The 23152-nt window shown below is 39.3% G+C and overlaps 2 protein-coding genes across 2 annotated transcripts in view; one reads left to right on the forward strand and one right to left on the reverse strand.

Annotated features, from left to right (window-relative positions):
• Window positions 1-23152, reverse strand: part of LOC134804354 (ecdysone-induced protein 74EF) — a 309467-nt gene that overhangs the window by 211866 nt on the left and 74449 nt on the right. Inside the window, exon 2 of the mRNA XM_063777369.1 lies at window positions 1924-1985. The gene's annotated coding sequence lies outside the window, so the exon portion shown is untranslated. The remainder of the gene's footprint in view (window positions 1-1923; window positions 1986-23152) is intronic.
• Window positions 1-23152, forward strand: part of LOC134804373 (U7 snRNA-associated Sm-like protein LSm11) — a 72627-nt gene that overhangs the window by 33984 nt on the left and 15491 nt on the right. The gene's annotated exons all lie outside the window — the stretch shown is intronic.

A 23152-nucleotide genomic window follows, 5' to 3' on the forward strand; every position in this document is an offset into this window, starting at 1 on the left:
GTGCAAGTGGATACTCGATTTTAGAGATCCGCTTCGGTAGGGCTTTACAGAAATTTAGGTTAGAATCGATTAGGGATGTGCTGAAATTTAGATAGTTCCCGGGTTTCCCGGGATTCTCGAGGTACCCCGAAATTGCAATTAGTATTAATTGCACACTAATCTCATACGCAGAAATAGAAAGAGTAAAATTAATGTTTATTTTATTACGTGAGTCCATACTTCTCTATTTTTTTACGTATGCCAGAATCTAAGATTTTTTTATGTTGTCAGTTTAATTACTTAGGTAAATCTAATTCGGGATATCATTATTAGACACAGGTTTTTCCTAGAACTCTACGTTTGTATGATGCAAGAGACACTCTGAATTTCCTTTAGAATAAATAAATTATCTATGTACTTTGATCATTGCCGTCCTGTTAACATATGCCATAATGCAATTTATAGAGCAAAAATAAATAAATAAATATTGTGTTTCTGTATTTGTGTAAATAAAGTTTCCGATTCGAACCAAGGTATCCTAGCATTAGTACGCTACACCCTTATACCTATAAGGACAAGGTCTCGAATCCTTCAAACGTATCACGATCGAAACCTTACAAGTTTCAGAATTTCAATTACATATAAATAAACCTTCCTGTTCACATCGTTGCATTTTAAGACGTAATAGAATGTGAATAAGATGCATTTTCGATTGTGCCCAGCGGCCCGCATTGTTAGTTTGGAAGTTTTTTACGTTCGAATGTAGGCGACCTTGGTAAGGCAGTATTCGGGGTTAACCGCTTGTACAGACAGCAGAACAATGAGTTTAATAAGGTTATAAAGGAGCTTGAGGGAGGGATTTGAAAAACTCAAATTACAAACGACATTACACTTTCAAATATGTAGTCAAAAATGCAATCGCCAATTTGCGCGGATCCGGAACAATCGCGGATTATTGTAACGGATCAGGGTCACGAAGTATGGGCTGTCTACTCTAACTATGTACCTATATTTGGACAAGTAAGTAGGGTTAGAAGATAAAAAAATAATTATTAAATCGGTACTTCTGTTAATTTGTAGGATAGTATTTTATTTTTGGTTTATGTCGAGAGGTTTTAAATACATTCTTAATTTTGTATACTTAATCATTTGAGTAACATATATGTAAATATTTTTTTTTAATTTGAAGTATAATACCTAAGCGTAAACTGCATCTTATATTCGTTTTAATGTGGATTTTTTAAATGTAATTTTATATTGTACGGATATATTTTTCTAAATTTAATATATGTAGGTAATACTTTTTAATTTTTTTAATTTTTTAGTCACACATTTTAGTGTAAATGTTTTGTTTTGTGTAAAGTGTCTAAAACCCGATCATCAGATCCAAGTACATAATTACATATACATATATGTATACATATTAAAAAACTTACATCTATCTACGTACCTTTAAGCAGTCCGTCGGGCAACGTACAAAAGTACAGACAATAATACAAAGTCAAGCAGGAAAACCCGCAAGATGACAGATGACAAATACGACATTGGAGTCATTATAACCATTCAGTTAAAAATCGCAACGCAACATACATTTCTATAACACAAGAATTGTGGCCTTAAACTTATTAAAATGTCATGTTCAAACTTGACGTTAACATTGTATGTTTTGAACGAATATTATTGTACCTTTAATAATGTATATATCTTTATATCGTGTCGATTATTATCTTATATATCTTTGACATTGATTTTTTCAAGGTCATAAGAAAAAAAATCACAATTCTTTTGTTAAAAAAATCGCATTTACGCAAAATTCGCATGTCGCTTGGCAGGCAGAAATTAATTAAAAGATTTAAAAATAGAAAAGTCATAGACAAAGTAAGAATGGGGGTACAAACTTTATGTCGTCGAGCTCCTTCACTGGGCGGTCTCTTAAAAACTTACATTTTGTCTCTGGTCCGTTTTTTTTTTCTAATGATGGAGCGGTCGTATTAAGAGCGCCATAACTGGAAAGAAAAACAGGTATTTTAGCAATAATTAAAAAAAAATCTTACATTTTAATAACTTAATATAGGTACTTACAATAATAAGTTTACAAATAATAGTTTTGCTTTAAAGAAAATCCCGGGACATTACGAGAAATCCCGGAGTTAAAGCCCTAGTCTTAATATTAGTGCAATAGGAAAACGAAGTGGTTTTAAAAACCCTATGCAAAATTGAAGTAAAAAATTATTTGATTCCAAGAACCATCACATGTTTGTTGTTAGGTAAACAATTGTAATTTAGCTTTAATTTACCACATGCGAGGATAATCTCATTTTTATAATTACGGGTAACAATAACAAGTTCTAAGTCATACCTACGTACTTAAGGGCAATCATTCAGCAATCTAATTCGGAACAAGTGTAATATTTTCCTAATGAAAACTCAGTCGCCTACGCCGTTTTATGTTTGCTCGCTAGACGTCATATTGCAATTGCTAACAGACTCTGGGCCAGTAGGACAATGACCAGTACTGCGCATATATATTTATTTATTCATTTAAGAAACCATCATGTCTAGAAAAACGATAACCCAAAAAAGGTGGACTCCATGCTTCACGCCACATAGCACTCTCCTTCCTCCTCGTAGCCCTCATAGGGGCCTCCTCAATGGCACTTCCGATAATTTTAGCCATGTCGAGCCTACCACCAGCTGTCGGACCGATAACAATTTATTGTTTGTGTGTGTAGGCGAGGGACGCGCCGGCGTTGCAAGTACACCCCGCGGCCCGATATTGTGGATGTAGGATCCTTTATTTTGTGTCATTCACGATGACGCGTAGATTTGTCAAATCTAACTTTTAACATGACAATACGAGTCAAGGCACGCGTCTTCGTGAATGACACGATCTGTACAGCCGATATCAGATCAGACAATGTGAAAACTCTCTAACGCTGGTCAGTGCGTCCCCCCGACTCGCGAAGCGCGCGCACCGCCGCCTGCGCGGGCGCTGGCGGAAGCGGCCGCAAGGCTGCGCTCCTGACCTCGCCTCTTTGTCTATGATCTAGTCGAGGCCGAACGCTTGCCCGCTGCAAAAGGGCGCAAGTGCGCGGGAAATGCGAGAATATAAGACGTTTACGGTGAGAATTTTCATGATTTAGGGTTTCGCGTTTTTGATAGAAGGGATGCGCCTCAAATTTGGCCTGACCAAGCAAGCAAGCAATTAAGCGTCTTTGAGATGAAATCCCACTTAGACTTTTTTAAAGATGCTCTTAAATGGCGTAAGAGTATTACGCAAACCGACCTAGCCCCACTATAAACTCAGTAAGGCATGTGTTGTGGGTACGACTAGACGACGATAAGATAATAGATAGATATATACATAGATAAATACTCAAATACATAGAAAACATTCCATAACTTAGGAACAAATGTTTGTGATAAACACGCAAATAACTGTCCTTACCAGAAGTCAAACCCGGGACCTCCCGCTTCGTAAGAATCGTAAGCATTCGACCTATCCCATGACCCATGAGCAAAGCAAGCACTAAAGCGTCTTTGGCTCCTCACTTAGATTTTTTTAAAGGACAGGCCTACGCCCTTGTGGGGCAATGGAAAATTTTCAAATTTGCGAAATTTTCCTCATTGGAAAGTTTTAGAAATTTCTCACTTTCTTGTAATTGGGGATTAGAACTTTCTGAAACGTAAAATGAAAATGTCTTATACTTCTGTGAAAATTTCAAGAGATTTCCGAGGATATTTCTGACTTTTCGGAAACTTTTCGTTACTTGCACATCTTTATGCCATCTGACCTTCCAACCAGAAAGGAAAACTATGCCTTATTAGAATTATTCCGGTTTCCTCATGGTATTTTCCTATGATTAGTAAATATTTCCTATGATGGTACTTTTATAATTGGTATTAGTGGATCTATATCTGAATCCCTAGTCTTTTCTTCTATCTTTGCATTCCCTAATATTGTTTGTCATAATGATCAGTTGTCCTAACACTCGTATACCCTAATTTTGGTTTCCCTATTATCGAATGGCCGATTTTTTTCTGTCCTAATGTGTTTTTGCCTGATGTCACTTTCCATATTGAGTATTTATCCTAATGTTATGTAGCATAATTCTTTTTTTGCCTAATTATTGTTAGGCCTAAAAATTATATATCCTAACCATCATGTTACTTAATTTTACTTAGCCTATCGTTGCTTGACCTAACACTCGTATGCCCTAATTTTGAATTCCGTATTATGGAATGACCGATTTTTTTGTTCTAACCTAACCTACTTTTATGGCAGCAGTTCGTTTTTGCGAGGATCACAGTTCTAACCTAACCCACTTTTGTGGCAACAGTTCGTTTTTGCAAGGATCGCAGTTCTAACCTAACCTAACCCACTTTTGTGGCAGCAGTTCGTTTTTGCAAGGATCGTAGTTCTAACCTAACCTAGTTTTAACAGCAGTTCGTTTTTACAATGGTCGCAGTTCTAACCTAACCTAACCCACTTTTATGGCAGCAGTTCGTTTTTGCAAGGATCACAGTTCTAACCTAATTAACCTAACCCACTTTTGAGGCAGTAGTTCGTTTTTGCAAGGATCGTAGTTCTAACCTAACCTAGTTTTAACAGCAGTTCGTTTTTACAATGGTCGCAGTTCTAACCTATCCTAACCGACTTTTGTGGCAGCAGTTCGTTTTTGCGAGGGTCACAGTTCTAACCTAACCTAACCCACTTTTGTGGCAACAGTTCCTTACCATTCATTATGGAAAGTAAATGATATGATAATTGATCAATAGGAAAAGTAACTGTTATGACAATTGATCATTAGGGCAATAGCCATTAGGTCAAAACAGTTAGAGCATGTTATTTTATGCCAAACATTGTTGGGGATTTTGAAGAATATGGTAAAAAACATTAGGGATCTTGATAGTTATGGTACAAATGCTTAGGACAAATGAGTCTTAGGCTAACCATTACATTATGGAAAATAATCGTTATGACAATTGATCGTTAGAGCTTGTGCCCATTAGGACAAACCAGTTAGGGCAAGTGACTTTAGGACATACGTTGTTAGGGATTCATAAGGACACCCGGTATGAGTCGGGGTTCGAACTCGCTACCTTCACACCATTAGGCCACCAAACGCTTATAGTGCACTGTCCGCTAATATATCGTCGGGTGACAAGCAAAAGTCACTAAGTACTATCAAAAAATTAAAGTAACAATGCACTTTCACGGTTTATTGTCCAATAATTTCAATGGTGTTAGTTAGTGACTTTTGCTTGTCACCCAACGATATTATACAAACATCAACACAAAATCAAATGTGACAGCTCCACATGCGCGGTTGCGAGCGTTCAGAAACTAAACTCTAAATCATAATTAGATTCCAAAAAATGTTGCCACTGCAATAATTTGTTTGTAAAATAGTAAATTCCTTTTTATAAATAAATACGCTAAGATAATTTATTTATTGGTAATTTTACGCCTACGATTTAAAAAAGTACTTTTATTTACTTATTTTTACATAAATACAAGACGCGCTAGTAAAAAGTGGAAACTGTCTTACTTTTTTTGGAATCTAATTATGATTTAGAGTATAGTAGTGCCCGACTGAGACCGGATTTTTTGCCGAAACCGAGGGTTCGGCAGGCGTGGCTCACACCGCGATTTCGTCGCTTTGCTACAGGTAGCTAAAAGTAAATCCGTTCCACACCAATTTTGGTGGCTAGCCAAAAGCCGCGCGTGGCGCTGTTGCCACCTAGCGGCCATATCTGTCCTGATCGTAACAACAGACGCGTTTTGTTAGAGAGTGAGTCTTCTGTACCTAGTACTATTATTTATTCTGTGGGTTCGGTTCTGACTTAGTTTCGGCCGAAACCGCAACGTTTACAGACTTAAACCCCACAGGCCCACAGATTACCAGTTCGCCGGACGATATTGGCCTGTCAGTTGTTCGGAGCTGTCAAATTTTGGGTTTAACTGACAGGCCGATATCGCCCGGCGAACTTGTAATTAGCCCTTAACACCTTCCGCCTTCCGAGCCAGCGTGAGCTACGAGTGTAGCCGATAACATGGAATAAACCGTATGTGATGAAAAGCGCCTACGAACCGAGAACCCGCCTAGCGGGTCACTGTCAGTAAATGTGTTAAAATCGTTGAAATAATGCCGGTGGCCTTTATTGTTAGACAAATGAACAATGAAACACCGTCTACAACTCGTGCAAGTGGTACAAAAAACGGGCCAAGTGAGCTGTTGGACCACGTCTATTGTCTATTCTAATAAAGACTAATTAGAATTCACTTTTCATTCTATTCATTAAAGATAACTAAAAAAACATTTTATGGCAAAAATAGAGCTCTTCAAACTGCTGGATCGATTTCTATCAAACATAGCTATAGTGTTAGACCAAGAAAAGTCTGCAGCGATTTTGGTAGCCCACGCAGTGCAATTGTTATTTATACGTCATAAATGTCATAATTTCATAGAGGTTTAAATTGGTCCATCGTTGAAGAGCTACGATGCCACAGACAGACACACACATACAGACATTGGCGTCAACGTCAAACATATAAATATAACACCCTTCTTTTTGCGTCGGCGGTTTAAGGCCTGTGCACACCGGCTTGAGTGTGCGTGACGTGCACGTACGGGTGCGCTAAAATGTTTGAGCTGCACACGCACACGTCACGCAAGCGGTGTGCTGTCTCTCATAAGGATCTGTATACTACTACAACGCCGCACGCGCACGTGCACGTTACGCACAGGCAGCCGGTGTGCACAAGCCTTTAAGGACAAGCTGAACGCTATCCGGAAGTACGTTGTATTGTAAGTTTCAGCGCGGCCGAAGGTTTGGCAGTTTTTTGGCCGTGTTGCCTCTCTGTCGCACTTGTAAATTCGTACGTAAGTGTGGCAGGGAGGCAACACGTCGAACGTGGTTCGCGGTATTAGGCTCTCAGAAATTTCGGTCGGACACTCAAAACCGGAAGGCCTACCGCGAGCCACTTTGTTCTGTCATTCGTGTCTTGCATATTCGAGCGATAGAGCGATCTTTCAATGTTGGCGGTCTCTGTACATTTAAGGTTCACTGAGCCCCAGTAATGTTAACTAGTCTATTGTCAACTAGACTAGACGTTTACATCCTGCAGTTGCGAATGCATAGTCAATATACACTATTAGATAATGGCAGACGTTTTCCAGAAACTTCCTGCCTCGCACAGCTAAACCACAGGCTATAAAACAATACAATCATTAGACGAGGCCGTCTAGACAGGGCGAATATGCACTACATCTGTACCATGTTAACGCAGGCGACGCACTTGCAACCCTTCTGGTGTTGAAAGGTGTAAAGTTGTATGTACGCAGTCGAATGCTGATAGTGATCCTGCGGTGCTCCTCTACAAGGCGGAGTCGGCATTCGTTGGTGCATTGGTTTTAGACGGTAGTCCTATTACTGGTTAGTCCGTCATCACTCCTGGTTCCCCGGGCCGGGTGGCATACGTAAATGCATTTCCCACAGGTTAAAAAAAGGTGTAATGTTGTACCTATTATTTTATATTTATTTCTGTTTTATATTTTTTCTAATTTAGTAATTTTTATGTCATTTCTATTCAGAATCAAGGGCTCAGTGTAGATGTGTTAGTATTTAACTTGTAAGATTTGACCCTTACAAACATACATAGATACATACATTCATTACATAGTATCTAGAGTCTGCGCGGAAAGAGAAGTCATGGAATGTATCGGAACTAATACAAAATTACAAACCTCGACTCTTCTCTTTACCGCACAGACTCTAAAAATGAACTGTCATTGGGACCATCATTGGACGCGAGAGAGTCATACATATTTGTCACATCGAGAAACATCAACTTCACTGACCATTTTTCAACCGTATCCCATTGCCATAAGATCCAAGATAGTTCAGCATCGGCCACGATGGTCAAGCGTTCAAAGAAAACGTGGTCTCAGTGAATGTCGCGGGACTTCTCCAGTCGGCCTCGTGACGTCGCGTCGCCGGCGTTGCCTTGTTTGTATCGGGTCCGTTCATGTGAGATGTAACCAAAGAGTTATTGATTCATATGGAGAGATATTTAAAGCCAAATACATAAATGTGCCTCCTAGTTTGACAGCCGAAAGACACAGACATATGTATTGTGGTCATTAAATTGTCAAAAGTCAACTTTTGACAATCAGAGTTACTGCTGTAATGTACGTAGCCACGCAATCGCAGTCGCCTAATCTTCCGTCGCAAGTTTCTCGCGGCGCGCCCTATCTTTTGTTCATTTCTAATTTCCTGGCTTTACGCCCCGTCTTAATCAACTTTTTTCTGGGCCGGGTCTTCAATAAACGCGCAAAGCTGTACGTAGATGGCGCCGAAGTCGTTTAAAAACAATACACGTAGGTACCTATGTATTATACTGGGTACAAGATAACACAAGCCAGCTCAGAGTAAGAGAGAGAGAGAGTAAAAGAAAGGTCGGTCAACTTTCGTGCTGAAGTACCACATGATGCGGAGATGTGACATTAAACCATCGCGCTGGGAGACTTCGGCACAAGATCGGCCGAAGTACAAAAGTGGAAGCCTTCGAAGAGCAAAGGCGAGTAGATCTCGAAAGGGTGCTGACCTGCAGTGAATGTGGCCGTACATTTGCTATTTGCTGTTAAAATCGGTTATGTCATCCACCTGAGAGCTCACGAACGCGGCTCTCAATAACCAGTACTAAACAGTCGCCGTGGTCAAAACCGGCCAGGACAATAATTATGATTGAGCTTACTGTGGGACTAGGTCGGTTTGTGTAGGATTGTCCTGTAATACATATTTATACAAAACAATCGCGATGCACCGCTGGCTCCGTGTCGCGCGCCGCCGTCCCGGCCTCGGCTCAATGCCGCGCGTGCGTTTCCTGATATGCAATTTTCAGAGCACAGTGCCATCGTCGCAGCTGATCGTTCGTGGACCTTACGGCTACGGGATAAGATCTACCGGCGGTCACTTGTGTTACTAAGACAAATTGTTCGGAACAAGGGATTCCCTTTTATGGGTCGAGGAACTTTGAAACGAAATCTTTGGACAGAGCTTTTAATAGGCACATAAGCGAATGGTCAACTGCTTTCATTCTGATTATACCGGTTAAGGGCATCTTTCATCTAATTTTTGAAAGTCCACAAAAAAATTATGTACGTTTTTACTAAGTGTTTTGTTTATTGGTAAACTGTTTCGATATCTATTAAAAAAATTATCAATATTGTATAGTTTGTTTGTAGGTAAGTAGTTGTTATTTGTGTTTGCTAAAAATGTCTTAAGGCGACGGTAGCGGTGGGTAAAATATCAGATTCTGTCAATTTACCCCATTTCACACACAAGCGCACTTCACGCACACTACCTCACTTTACTGGGACAGGTCAGTGACCCATCATGTTTTTTTAAGATTGGACTTTTAGTTTAGTATTGACCACTAGCCTCCTTTGAGGGTAAAAGCATTCCATTTAAAGATGAAAGAGAAACAATGCATTTAATCTTGCTTTCCTTGTCTGTTCATGTCACACGTGACGTACCTATTTAATTCATTTGATTGTTGACTGTTTTACTACCTACTATTGCTTTGTCGAGATACGCGTTTTGTACAATTAAAGCGAATAAAACAAGACGTCATTAAGTCAGATGTAAAATGTTATTTACTACTCTATACGGTTTTTCATAAGGTGCAAAATCCATTCAATAGGAATTTAAATAAATAAAGTTTCAGCAGGGTGGCAATTCCATTTTGGCGGATAAAGCGAAACAGAATAGTTCTATCGAACCTGCTTACAAATTTTCACGAGAATCAGTTGAGAAATGTGATCTGCAAAGGAGAACATACAAAAGCATTTTTGCCCAAGCTGAAACGGAGACCTTTGCTAACGCTCGGCCAATGATGGTTTAGGTACACCTATAAAAAATGATTGTCCCTGCTGTAATTTTAATATCTTTATATTTCAACCGGTATAGTTTTTTTTAGTTACCTTCAAAAATAATCGGTATCGCTAAACAATAGCGGTACCTTACTACTTATACGTTCACGAAATCGGTATCTGCATAACTTGATTGTTAGTAAACTAACCTGGAAAATAATCTCAAAATCACCGAAACATTTATGTACAGTCACCTGCAATAATATGTTACGTCATTAGCGCCAACTTTGCCTCCAGGGAAACTTTGCCCAAAACGACAATTTTAAACAAATTCGTTAATGTAGAAAAATTGATAATAGTTATGGCCACCCTGCTGTTTTTAGTAGAAAATTGGTTATATTTCTGACAAAGTATATGCCAAACTTGTGCATAACTTGACTTGGGAATTTTGAGTTTGAGCGAGTTGTCTAATATAGGGTATATTTCGGCGGGCAAAAAATTGATAAATAATGAATGCAAGTAGAAAAAATTGAGAACCCTTTGACAAATATTTCCGGGTTTCAGTTATAACACATGAAGCATAGATTATGTCTATTGAGATTTAAACTAATAAGGCCTAAATACACAAAAGTTTTAGCGGTGGGCAAAGTAATCCGGTATTTTGGCATCCATACCAACATTGCCCACCACCAAAAACGGATTAGGGTTGTCACTTTCATCTAATTTACCCAACTTCGCAAGTAAAAGAAGGTTATGTTTGTACACTAAAATAAGTTTATAAATATATACTGTATTTAATTTGTCTTATTATCCTTTATTTAGATGTTTTATCCCGTTAACGAATGAAAACACAACAAAAATCATATTTTTGGTCATTAAACTATTGTAACAGATTTTCTCAAAAGTGACAACCCTAGCCTTTGTAAAATGCTTAGGCGAGCCTTATTTGGAAATGGGCAAAAACGGGTAGGCAACATTGCCCAGCAAATTTATTTAAAAGTTTTTACACTTATCGCTAAGTTATTAACAGGGAATGGTAGGATTGCCCAAAGCCTTTAAGTGATCCTTAGACATCATCATCATATATACGAGCTGTATTTGAATACCAAATTGACGTGGGCAATGTTGGCGAAAACCCCGGATATTTTTTTATTTGCCCGCCCTCTAAAACGCAAAAAAATGGGTAAAAACCAGGGATGTTACGGAGCTCCGGTTCCGTTTCCGTTAAGGCGGAACTTCCGTTTGGTATTACACATCCGTTTCTGTTCCGGTTCCGTTATGTTTGAAACGGAAGTTATAACGGATGTCAATGCTTCGCGCGGCGGCGGCGTACATTTTATTCGTGTTATTAAAATTAAAATCGTATGTGTTCTGTTGTGTACTGACTACTGACTGTGTGTAGTGTGTGTGGTGAATGTTAGTGTGTAAAAAAACGCACAATGAAGCCGAAATCAAGTTCGATTTGGAACTATTTTGATGAAGTTAGTGGGGACACGGCTAAGTGTAAACTTTGTCTGAAGGTTTTTTCTAGAAAGGAGAAAACGACTACATCGTTAAAAAGTTAGGCTCCGATTTTGGTTCCGGTTCCGTTTTCGTTTCCGTTTCCGTTTTCGGTTCCGTTTCCGTTTTCGGTTCTGTTAAACTAAATTGAAAACATCTGTTTCCGTTTTCGGTTCCGATAAAACCACATCCGTTACATCCCTGGTAAAAACACGATAAAAAAATGTTTTCTTCACATAAACTGATGCGTTTGATCACAATGGACGTGCTGAGCAAAAAAAAGTCATATGATGTGATATTTTTTGAGAAATTCGTGTTTAAAAAAAAAAGCGGGCAAAGTTGATGATAATGAGTAATGACGGTACCTACTCTTCGAAGGTCACAAAAATATGTGACATGCTCTTTATGGTTCTACAAATAAGATCGTGTCAGATATTTTTGCGGCCTTCGTTGTGTAACATAAATTGCAGGTGACTGTACATTTGGAATAATTATTTTATTTAGTTTCAACGAAAGTTTCAAGTTTAGTACGAAAATACTTCAGATATGCAATATGCACAAAATGTAGACCTAATCGAAATAAAACATTGCTTTTTATAGTAAATTTATAAAACATTCGATACATAGGTATACATAACAATAACCAGGCTACAACGCTATTGTCCTGTACGCTTCATCTCGGTCTCCAAAGCCGCAAAAACTTGCTAGTACTTAGTGCTGGTCTAGCCTTTATTTTTTCTTGAAGATTTTCAGAGAACAGCACGTACACGCATTATACATATAGACGGAACGAACGGCATAATCATAATAATTTATTCGTCGCAATCCATGGTATTACAGATCTAGTTACAAGACTTTCAGGTATTACTTATACGAATTACATAACTCTTCCTGTTAATAGGCAATATTTTAATATAAAAGTTCTATAATATAATACAAGATTACAGTTGTCATCAAAATTCATTGACATACAGAAGTCAAATACGTTTTTAAAATGACGCAAAATGATACCAGCATAATAAAAATTGATCCCAATCAGTAAAGATGAGTCTTTAAACTTTTTTCATTTTAAGCGAGTTTTGAAGGAAGATAATACTTAAATTCGACTGTAATCGTATTATTTTAAGATAGTTTACTGCGGTTTTCAACAATAATGACCCGTAAATAACAGCAAATGAAATTTAAATGAGACGCGAGCTGATATTTATGTACCCTATTTTTTGAAATACATTTTATCTACTGGTATGCTTTCTCGTGTGCGTATATGATTTAATGTCAATATAATTGTCAAAAGCAAGAAAATCAAGCTGTCATTTTCATTTGAAGAAGTACACGTGTGCTCCGGTGTAGCCCCAACGGGCATCTGACTTGAAGAAGAATTTTGAGTGATGTCGTCAATGTATGGAAATTGTACGAAAGTTTACATTTGAGATTGAATTTCTGTGTTGTCTTTGTGAGTAAAAATATAAATCGATAATAAATTGGTAGCTGAATTATCTAGCTTCCAAAATCATACAATAATTCAATTACTGTCAAAGACAAAATTGTTTTGCTTCTGTCTCAAACGGAACTCCATATTTTGATTTTTTGATACTTTTAGTGTCGATTTGTAGAGAATAACAGCAAATTAAAAATATAATGGCATAAAGAGTCGGTACACGGTTTCTTCGTGAATAAATTTACGTGTAATTTAATGCAATTATCAAACATTTATTGAACAAATTATGGTTACAAAGTGAGGTCTAAATCGAAAACGTCATATACCGGCCCCTTAAATTCGTTGCAAGTGTGATGGCAGACATTTTCAAGGGCAAACATTGTATTGTATGGTAGTTTTCCATAAAAAAATTAACCTGTGTCTATACTATCTATAAAATTTAGGCATGTCTCCGTTTTAGGCATCTGCCGCGAATGCAGAGGACGCTGGTTCTGGCACTGGAGGCCTTGGTCACTTTTTCTTTCGTATATGATAGCCGTTGTACCTACCAGATGAAATACGGCGTTTCGCGAACCAAAGATTTCCTTTGGCATGTTGGTCCTTAGGAGTTTAGGTCTCCTTTGTATCTCAAGGTAACTTAATTTTTTTTAAATGGTCGTCATTAAAAGCAAATTATGTATTGTTTTGTTAACCTCAAAACAACCTCTAATATTTAATAGGTAGATGAGAGCAGATTTACGTCATTTGTATAAAATCGTGAGTTATCCAAGGAAACTCGGAAATGGAGTTAACTGATCGCAATTGTATAGGCAACCTTTTGACCACCGTTTATTAAATTTAATATTAATTTAATTGATTTATTATACACACTTTCAGTACAGATCAAATGCCAATTATAGAGGCGGACCACGATAAATCTGCATGGCATTTGTAATGACAAAGTGCAGCCATGTCATCATTATTGAGAAATGACGTTTATAACACTCCCTCACTTTGTTCTATATAAGTCGGTGCAAAGTTATGTTAGACCGACCCTCTTAGAATATAACCAAACGGAGTGGTCATTAACAGGCGTTCCCCTCTGTCGAAAATAGGCGGCCAATGGTCAACCATATGTCAACCACATGTATGGACTGACGTTTATCTGACATGGCTATGTTTACGTTACGTATACATTTGATGTGCCCCTCCCCCGCAAAAAACGGCAGACTATTTTGTACCGAAAATTATAGACATGGCGTCTCCGTTGGTTATATCTTCTAATGGCTCCTCTACACGATGGGCCAGCGCCGGCCACTCCAAGGGACGCATTTATGCGTTAGAGGGAGCAAGTGATATTGCTATCTCATTCTACCGCATGGCTGCGTCCCTTGGAGTGGCCGGCGCTGGCCCATCGTGTAGAGGAGCCGTAAGTATTTTTGCTGAATCGTGCTAACCAAACTTTTGCAACTTGGTTATTGGTCGAGCGAAAGAGAAGGTCTAAGCTTGGGCAAAACCTCTTTCGTATATCCGGATGTACTCCTCTACCGGTCACATTTCTCAACCGATTCTTGTATAATTTGGCGAGCAGGTTCGATAATTATACAGGGTGACTTCAAATTGGTAATACAAAACACTTGATTGGGACTCAGTTAATGCCCAATAGTATACTACAGTAACTCCGTTGTTAAAATTAGCTGTATTTAATTATCGCTAATTTTCTAATAAAACAAATAATTAAAGTCCCGAAGTGTGGTTACCCCACATTAAATACCTAACTGTCATACCTGTCACTCGATGTTATCAATGTAAGTTAATAATTATCGATATCACTATGAGTGACACTCGTGTAACGGCACGACATTGGTCTTAAGCGACCAGCGGTGCGGCGGGCGGCGCGGCAAGGTAGAGCGGCGCAGCGAGCATGCCACGACTTCGCAGCAGCGGCGGCGGCGTCGAGCGAATGGGACGTACTCAAATGTTTAAAAATGTCTTTGTCAGAACTCTTCACTTGCCTCGACAGCAGCTCATATTTCATGAGAGATATTTTAAATATAAGAGAAGGTGTGCACGAACTTAATAGACGCCGTTATACGTTAGGCGAGTTTAGAGTGTTGTACGAAGAATAAAAAAAGCAAAAAAAAAACAATTTTTTTTTACGAGTACACAAGAATGAGTGTAGAAACATTTTATTATATACTCCAACACTTGGACGAATATTTACACACACCTAAACTCCGATCAAAAAGAGTTCTGACTAATCAACAATATTTCCGTGATAAACACTTCCGTATCCATTATCGCGCGCGAATATTATAAAAAAAATTGTCCTACGATTCACCACCCGATGCGTACCGCCGCTAAGACCGGTCGCGCCGCTGTGAGTCGTGGCCGCGTTCCTTTGTTTCCACCGCCCGCCGCGCCGCGCCTAGCCGCCGCCGGTCGCTCGAGTAAATTCGCGCGAGTCGTCGCTGGCAGCGGCGCGTCGTGGCCTCTCTCTTCTTTTCGCCTTATTTTGTAACATTCGCTTTTCGCTCGCCGCCGCCGCTGCCGTTGGTCGCGCGATGTCGTGGCCAGGCAGTAAATGCCAGTGCAGACGGGCGGGGGAATTATGGTGAAAACCGCTCTAAATTAAAAATAATGCCCCTAAACGCGCATACTATCGTCACAAATTAGTATTCTTGCGTCCGCACATCCATTTTATCGGTCATAATCTTACAATCGAATAAAAGGGGAATCGGCGAGCCAAATGGAGTTTGCAACCACACCACCTGATTTGATCAGACAATTTAATCAGATTGGCGCAAAACTGTTCCCGTCTGGACTGGCCTTAAGCTGTTTAGTTTTAAGTACCCTGATACAATGTATGATAAACAATAAGCTATTATTTATTTAGTTGCCATAGCGGCACTTCTTCAATTTCTTTCCTACGACAATGTAGCGTGTTTTCTATTTTTACATTTTAATATTTTATTTTCGCCAATTTTAAAGTCCAACATCATGTGAAGGCATTGTGAAGGCCAAGACCCTTTTCATATGGTTAATTTAAATTAAATCATTTATTAATGTACGTAATCTACCGAATGTAACACAATCTTAAAATACCTACGTTTCAATAAGTAGATAAGTGTGCACCTACTTTAACTAAACGTATTGATGTGTTGAAAATGACCACCACTTTTCTGGACACATAAGTCTGATTCATGTGATTACTCTTGAGATTCTTAAGTCTGCCAAGAATAGATTCATTGGCTTTCACAGAATTGAACGCCTCAATTATCTTTTGGCGAAGTTCATCGAGGGTATTTGATTCCCGTGCGTACACTCTCCTTTTAATTTCGCCCCACAAAGGAAGTCGAGTCGGCCATACGAAGCTAGGAACTTCGAGGCTGCAATGCGACTGGGCCGTTGCGTCCAATCCAAGTCCAATCCATCTGCCAGGGAACTCTTGGTCCAAATGATATCGCACACTTAGAGCTAACTGCGCTGGTGCACCATCTTGCTGGAAATGGAGATTCTCAAAATTTTGCTCCGGCACCTTTTGTAGCAAAATCGGTAACACGTTTCTCGGGAATTATTTTATTTAAAAATTTATTGTAAAATCAGAATCTTGCGGAAAATCTTATTTTCGATTGACAAGTGACAATTACTAATCAAAACACGTTTACTTCATAAATACTGTGACATTGATTGTTAACCAAAGAGGAAAGTGTTCATTTGAAACTATTTAACCTTCTTTGTTAATCATTATGTTAGGATAACCATGTGAAGCTAAAAAAATGGCCTAAAAAAATATATACTTTTCATTATTTTAAAAACATGACACTTAATTTAGGGAAGATGTATGTAAAACATTGATTTTGTATTACCAATTTGAAGTCACCCAGAATTTATGTCGGTTCTGTTTTTGGAAATTTTTCAAAATGGCGAAGTCATGGGGGTTGCCGAAGGTCTACAGCTCACAGAGCCTCTAGTTTTAAAAAGGATTGCTAAGTTATATAAAGGGGATGGGTCAAACTTCTTTTCGTTGTCTTGTTTATTTACCCTTACAAATGTGACAATTGAGCTTTTGGTGTGGGGTGAATATTTAATTTTCAATTTTTCTCAAGAGATTTATAATCTACGAGTATAGCTAGGAAGACATGCAATAGCACTAAAAAAAATTTATTTATTTGATAAAAGACAAAAATGGAAGCGTGACAGAGTGGTCAGAAACAAGACAACGAAAAGAATATTAAGCATTTTAAACAATATCCTTCCTTTACTAGCAGTATAAAAACCACGTGGCATGGCATGGCCACTCCACTACTAATAAGACCGCTCGTGATTCTTTATAAAAGTTACGTAACAATTTACACTGAGACTTTAAATCTAAGCGATTACACTATTTATTGCAATACATTTAAATACTAAAACAGCGTGAAGGTTATAGCGGAAAACTACACGATGGTTAATACTGTTAATAGAAAAGTACTATGCAAATAAACTGGCATAGACTGCTTCCGCATAGAAGTCAATAAAAACTTTCAACCCCATTTTCACCCTGTCAGGGTTGAATTGCCAGAAATTATATACCCACGCGTCGAATGATGGTCCATATAACAGTTCCTTAAAGTTACAAATAAAGATGAATCTTTAATTAAACCACTGACCCGCGACCGCACCAAAAAACTGCATTGTTCAATAAAGGAAGACGGAACTGCGGTCCTAAAAAACGGGACGAAAAACTCCCGGAACTGTTTCGACCTCGCTCGAAGCAAGGGCAGCCCTTTATCGCGCGATAAAAAAACAAACAAGACGATACGATAAATCGAATGACAAGGTCTCGGCCCTTAGACGTAGATTCGAGCAAGGCCGCTGATAGCGGTGTTATTTAATCAATTGATAAGGTGTCATCGTATTGGGCGTCTGATTCACAAACATTGAATGTACAAGATTGATTGTAAAATATCGAAAATGCGACTAAAATCGGTATACTAATATTACTAATCATCATCATCATTTTAGCCTCCAGTCGCCCACTACTGAGCATAGGCCTCTTTTCGTGTACGCCTCTTATCCCGGTCCTGGGTTAATCTCATCCAGAAATGTCCCGCGATTTTTCGAATGTCATTCACCCTACGAGCCACCGGCGCCAGGCGCTTCTTTCATCCGAAAGCGGCCACCAATCCGTCAACATTTTGGTCCACCTGCCATCACTCTGCCTGGCAACATGTCCCGCCCAATTCCATTTCAACTTGGTAATGATGGCATGCATACACAGTGTCATTGGAAGTATTGAATTCAATAATAATATATGATTGCGTAAATGAAGGCAAAACAGCTCAGCCAAACCAACTAGAGATGGTCTGACCAAGATAAAAAGGCCACCTCAAACAAACTCCATCAAGTGGTGAGGGCTACGGTAGATCGAGACCGATGGAGACAAATAACAGAAGCTGCAAAACCAAGTGGTCACGATCCTCAGTAATGAGGGACCGACAAAGAAGAAAGCGTAAATTATTTTGTGTTTGTAAGAGTATACTCCAAGATATCACCACCTTATCCCCTGAAGACAGCTTTTCGTATTTTCCAGTCCTCTGACCTTACGTTTTGGTACATTCAAGCGGCCGCTATAAAGCTCAAAAGTGGTGTATGTACTAATTACATAGAAACACTATTAATTTGCCATTCGTAGGCCTTATGCCATTTACCAGGTCAATTGCCAGGGTCCATTAAAGTATGCGAATTGCGCTGTCCGCACTACGCTATACCTATAAATATTGGATTAGTGAATAGGTGAAAACTATACCCCAAAATATTAAGACACGTAAAAAGTGCCTGTTACAGTCAGCAGCAGAAGTTGCTAAGCGGGCGTGGTGTTCAAAATTACCTTAAAACGTTATTATTCTCTTAACAATATAGTCGCGTAAAGATCATTTTGAACACCTCGCCCGCTTAGGAACTTCTGCTGCTGCTGACTGTACAATCGGGACAACGCGAGAAAGATGGTGAAGAAGGACAAACGATTGTCAACGGCATTTTTAATTTGACAGACGATCTTTGACAATAGAAGCGGAAGCGCGTGTAGGTCAGGGCCGCCAGAGACTGCAACGAATCCATCGGACGCAGTGACCTCACCGCGGCCTTGGACTTGGACCCGTGACCAACAGCCACTACGCAATAGCCGTTGCATTCAAAGCTGACATAACTATAGGCAGTCGCGTATCGTGGAGACAACGACTGCTCGTTCCTATCTCTCTTTTTGCAGTCCTTTCACTGCCCATCTCTAATAATCCAGGATCTCTCTTCCATCGTCACCAACAAGCCTCCACTCTTACGTGGTTGGAAATTGCATTCAGAGTTGACATAACTACGAGCATAAACAGTTTCGTAATTCTGTAGTCAGTTACCTTAGGTATCCCTTCATGTATTCATAATCGATGTTCAAATCTTGGACCGAACGACTGTTCGTCTCTACTAATTCAGGATCTGCAACGAATCCATTGGACACTGACCCCACGGCGGCCTTGGACTTGCATGGGCCCGTGACCAACAAGCTACTGTTGCGCAGACGTTGCATTCAGAGTTGACATAATTGTAGACAGTCTCGTATCTTGGAGTCTACTGCACGTCCCTGCATGTAGTGTCTCTCATCTATGTATACGTTAATCCCGATTGCTTCAGGGATGAATCTTGGACTTGGCTGGATTATAAATTGGAGTATAAACGCATGTAACCTGAATCATGCATGTAATACTAGTGATATGTGAAATTGCCACATGGAAAAAGTTCAATCACAAACATATAACAAAGTTCCAGTTTTAAATTATATAAAAATGTCTAGCATAACTTTGCGGAAACTTTACCAACTTTGATCGAAGCATAAAGTAATAGGTATAGTTCTAAGAAAGAGACTTCGACAGCCAATACATACATATACTTAGGCGTATACACATAATATTAAGTCATATTCCGACTATATTTCCGATTCCATATAATAGCGCCTAGTTTTGATGATACTCGTATTTATCAATTTTATCATATCATAATTACATATATAAAAGGCTTGTCTTAGATTTCACGTCTAATCTACACCACAGTCCTAGATAAGGGCCCCGAATGCTGACCTTCCTCCTTGGACTTGGCCTTACCGCTGCTTCATTGAGTCATATATTGACCGCCACTACAAGGCTGAGTCAATAAATTTGAGGGCATACCGATCAAACATTTGTACGGTCGTGTGATGCGTGGCTTGCGTCGGTAAATAGCCGAATAAATGAGTGTTTATATTATACAGTCAAAGAATTTAATTTCAGTACCATTTCGTACCTTGTCACAGTGACAACCAATATGAACGTCGCTAGGGACCTCATACTGTTGTCACTGTGACAAGGTACGAAATGGTACTGAAATTAAATTTCTTGACCGTACCTCTCGCGTCGAATTATGGTATCTAAATATGACAGTCTCTATGACAAAAGAACAAATATGATTTTATTGTATTTTTATTACTTAGGGGCCACAAGCGTCTTTTGAGCGTCGGCGTCTAGTCAGCGCTATGGACAATGACGTCGCTGCGCAGTTGCGCCAACGTTATATGAAGCAGTAGCCATAGAGTTGACTAGACGCCGAGGCACAGGAGAAGCTAGTGTGGGGTGGCTCTTACCTCACGTGACAGCTATTCCATATAAAAATGAATTGTCATAGGGAGGGACCATCATTGGACGCATATGTATGGGTTAGGTACTTCGGTTGTCAATCATTATTCTGTCCAGACATCGGATTATAGCGGGAAAAATTTAATATACTTGGTCAAGCAAATCTTGTCAGTAGAAAACGGCGGCAAATTTGAAAAATCGCGAGTTAGCAACACTGTGTTCGAATAATTCCAAAATCGCGTGTCATCTGTGTTTATCTGTCTGTGGAATGTGGAGAACTGGAGAATAAAATGACAGCCATCTTGTTTGTTTACATTCTAAAATTTCTAAATCATTGCTATTTCAAGAGAAATTTGTGTTGTCAACGTTAAATACCAATATAGCTATTAAATAAGATTGTGCATGAACTTAAGCAAAGTCAAGGTGCCTACAATGTACAATCATGCTCGTTGATCGTAAATATTCGTAAAATTTGAGGTTATGATGATAATTACATGTTTTGGTTCGATGTCCATTGCTGCTTTCCTTAGCGCAATACTGCTCTTTGAGTGTTGCCCTACTTCACTTTGCTGTACATTGCTACTGACATACTTTGCTTGACAGACTTTAACAGGTATGCTCCCGTGTTGATTAATTACATTATCGATACTTTCCTCTAAAGAAGATGGGCTCGTCAAGTCATATCAGCTCTTCAACTTCTTGCTACCGTATCAACAGTGACGTAACAATGTGACGCTCACGCCGCGCTCCAGATACCGAACTCTCGATTTCCATCGGTCACGGGCAAGTGACGCTTCTGGTATATCACTCGATTGTTCGTGCTCGGCTGACATCGATGACAAAATTGTAGATTAATATACATCACTAATAAGATAATATTATGATCTTTACATACAATAAAAACCGCCCAGTATTTAGTGAACCGGTTTTAAATTAAACCACACATGTCTTTATGCTACTTCTAATAAATGCTGTAACATACCACGCATCACACCCACGGTAACCCACCTGAGAAGTATATATCTCAAGGTCGAGTCATAGAAGGTTTTATGCAGTTTTTATAACAGTAAGCCTTTTTTGGCTGTCGCTGCTAGTATCGGCTGTGTGAAGTTAGAAGAACCTAAGGTGCAGTAGGTTCAGCCAAAAGAGTTTTTGAAAATACATAGCGTTTTTTTAACCACAATACGGTTGTTACAAATTTTATTAGCAATCTTGAGGCCTTTCTCTAGTAAGTTTATTGAATCGTAATCTTATTTCGTGACTTTCGCTCGATAGAAAAAAATCACGAACATAGCCAACATAGGTTTATTAACGCACCTTAAAAATTTGTAGCGCGCGGCGCTAGTGAATCTTGACGTGCAAATTATTAATCAATCTATGGAAGCAACTGTATTATTTTTATCTGTCACTTGGAAAGCGAGTCCAGGAAGTGGGGATCCCAGCGGGGGTGTCAATTGTCGTTGTCGTTCATTGTCACTTGCGGTAGTTACGACAACTGGGTCAGGGTCGAGCGTAAACGGTGTCAAAGTCAAAGCCGAATTCAGTGGGCCTACCGCGAAAACCAGACCACGATAGGCCCGTACGCCGCCGACAGCTAGGAGCCGGACAACTTTGCAAAGCGCATTATGGTTAGCATGGTGGATGGAGGACGAGGTTATTGTTACTATAGAGAAGCCATACCAAACAATCAAATGGTCGCAATCACAACCTATACCACGCGACCAAAACAAAACATCGTAAGCGCCGTAAAATTCATGGCGCTTACGCGTTTAGGTCGCAAGTTTCGCGCTCCGCGTCTATGGTTTAATGTCAACACAACATCAACTCATGGCGTAAAATACTAGTTCCCTGTGCCGGTTCTATACGTTAGCATTAATAGTTCAATGATGGAGGACGGGGTACACATCACGAACGGGGTAGACATCCACCGACCCGCTGGGGGGACTTTGTAAAGAAGGCCTGCCAGGGATTATTAGGGAGGCGGGGATAATCGTGCAGAATGGAGAGCCTTGGTGCACAAAATAACGACCTCTTGTGGTTGCGACCCTCAGTCATGAGGAAACGAGGAAAAAATTCTGATTATCTGCCTCTCTATCGCTCTTGCATATTCGAACGATAGATAAAGAAGTTTTCTTTTACGCAAAATAGGCACCAGTCGTGGAGTTACGGAAACCGGCCCGTGCTACAATACAATACGGGACCCTAAACAACGGCCGAAAAACTACAGAATAAACTACGTACCTACCTATGCATTGCAAGCGAGTTTATTGATTCGCGTGCGTTTAACCAAGTGAAAGTATGATATGATACTTTACACGCACTGCAATCTTAGCTCATGCGATGGGTTAGATTCGCTACCACTATTTATGAGGAAAACGGTCGTTCAACTTAACCCTTTGAACGCCATAAAAAAAGTAAACACGATTTCTCCGAAACCATTAATCTTAGCGAAAAATATCGGTAGCTCTTATAGGTAGGAATTTTATTCTGAAATAAATTATTAGAATTAGAATTTATAGCACCCTCTATTTACTCGTGAGGCTATGTGTACAGCGAGCTTCTAAAGTACATACCCAAATTTTTATTTTGAACTTTTATTGTAGGTTAGGTTATAGGAGGTTCTAGTATTTACTAGATATGTAGCCAGTCACACGACTACTATATAATTTTTGTTTTCTATGTAAATTAGTAACTTTTAGTTTCAATATCTGACTCCAACACCATTCTCACTTTAAATT

Source organism: Cydia splendana, chromosome Z (assembly GCF_910591565.1).
Source record: "Cydia splendana chromosome Z, ilCydSple1.2, whole genome shotgun sequence".
NCBI classification, from domain to species: domain Eukaryota; kingdom Metazoa; phylum Arthropoda; class Insecta; order Lepidoptera; family Tortricidae; genus Cydia; species Cydia splendana.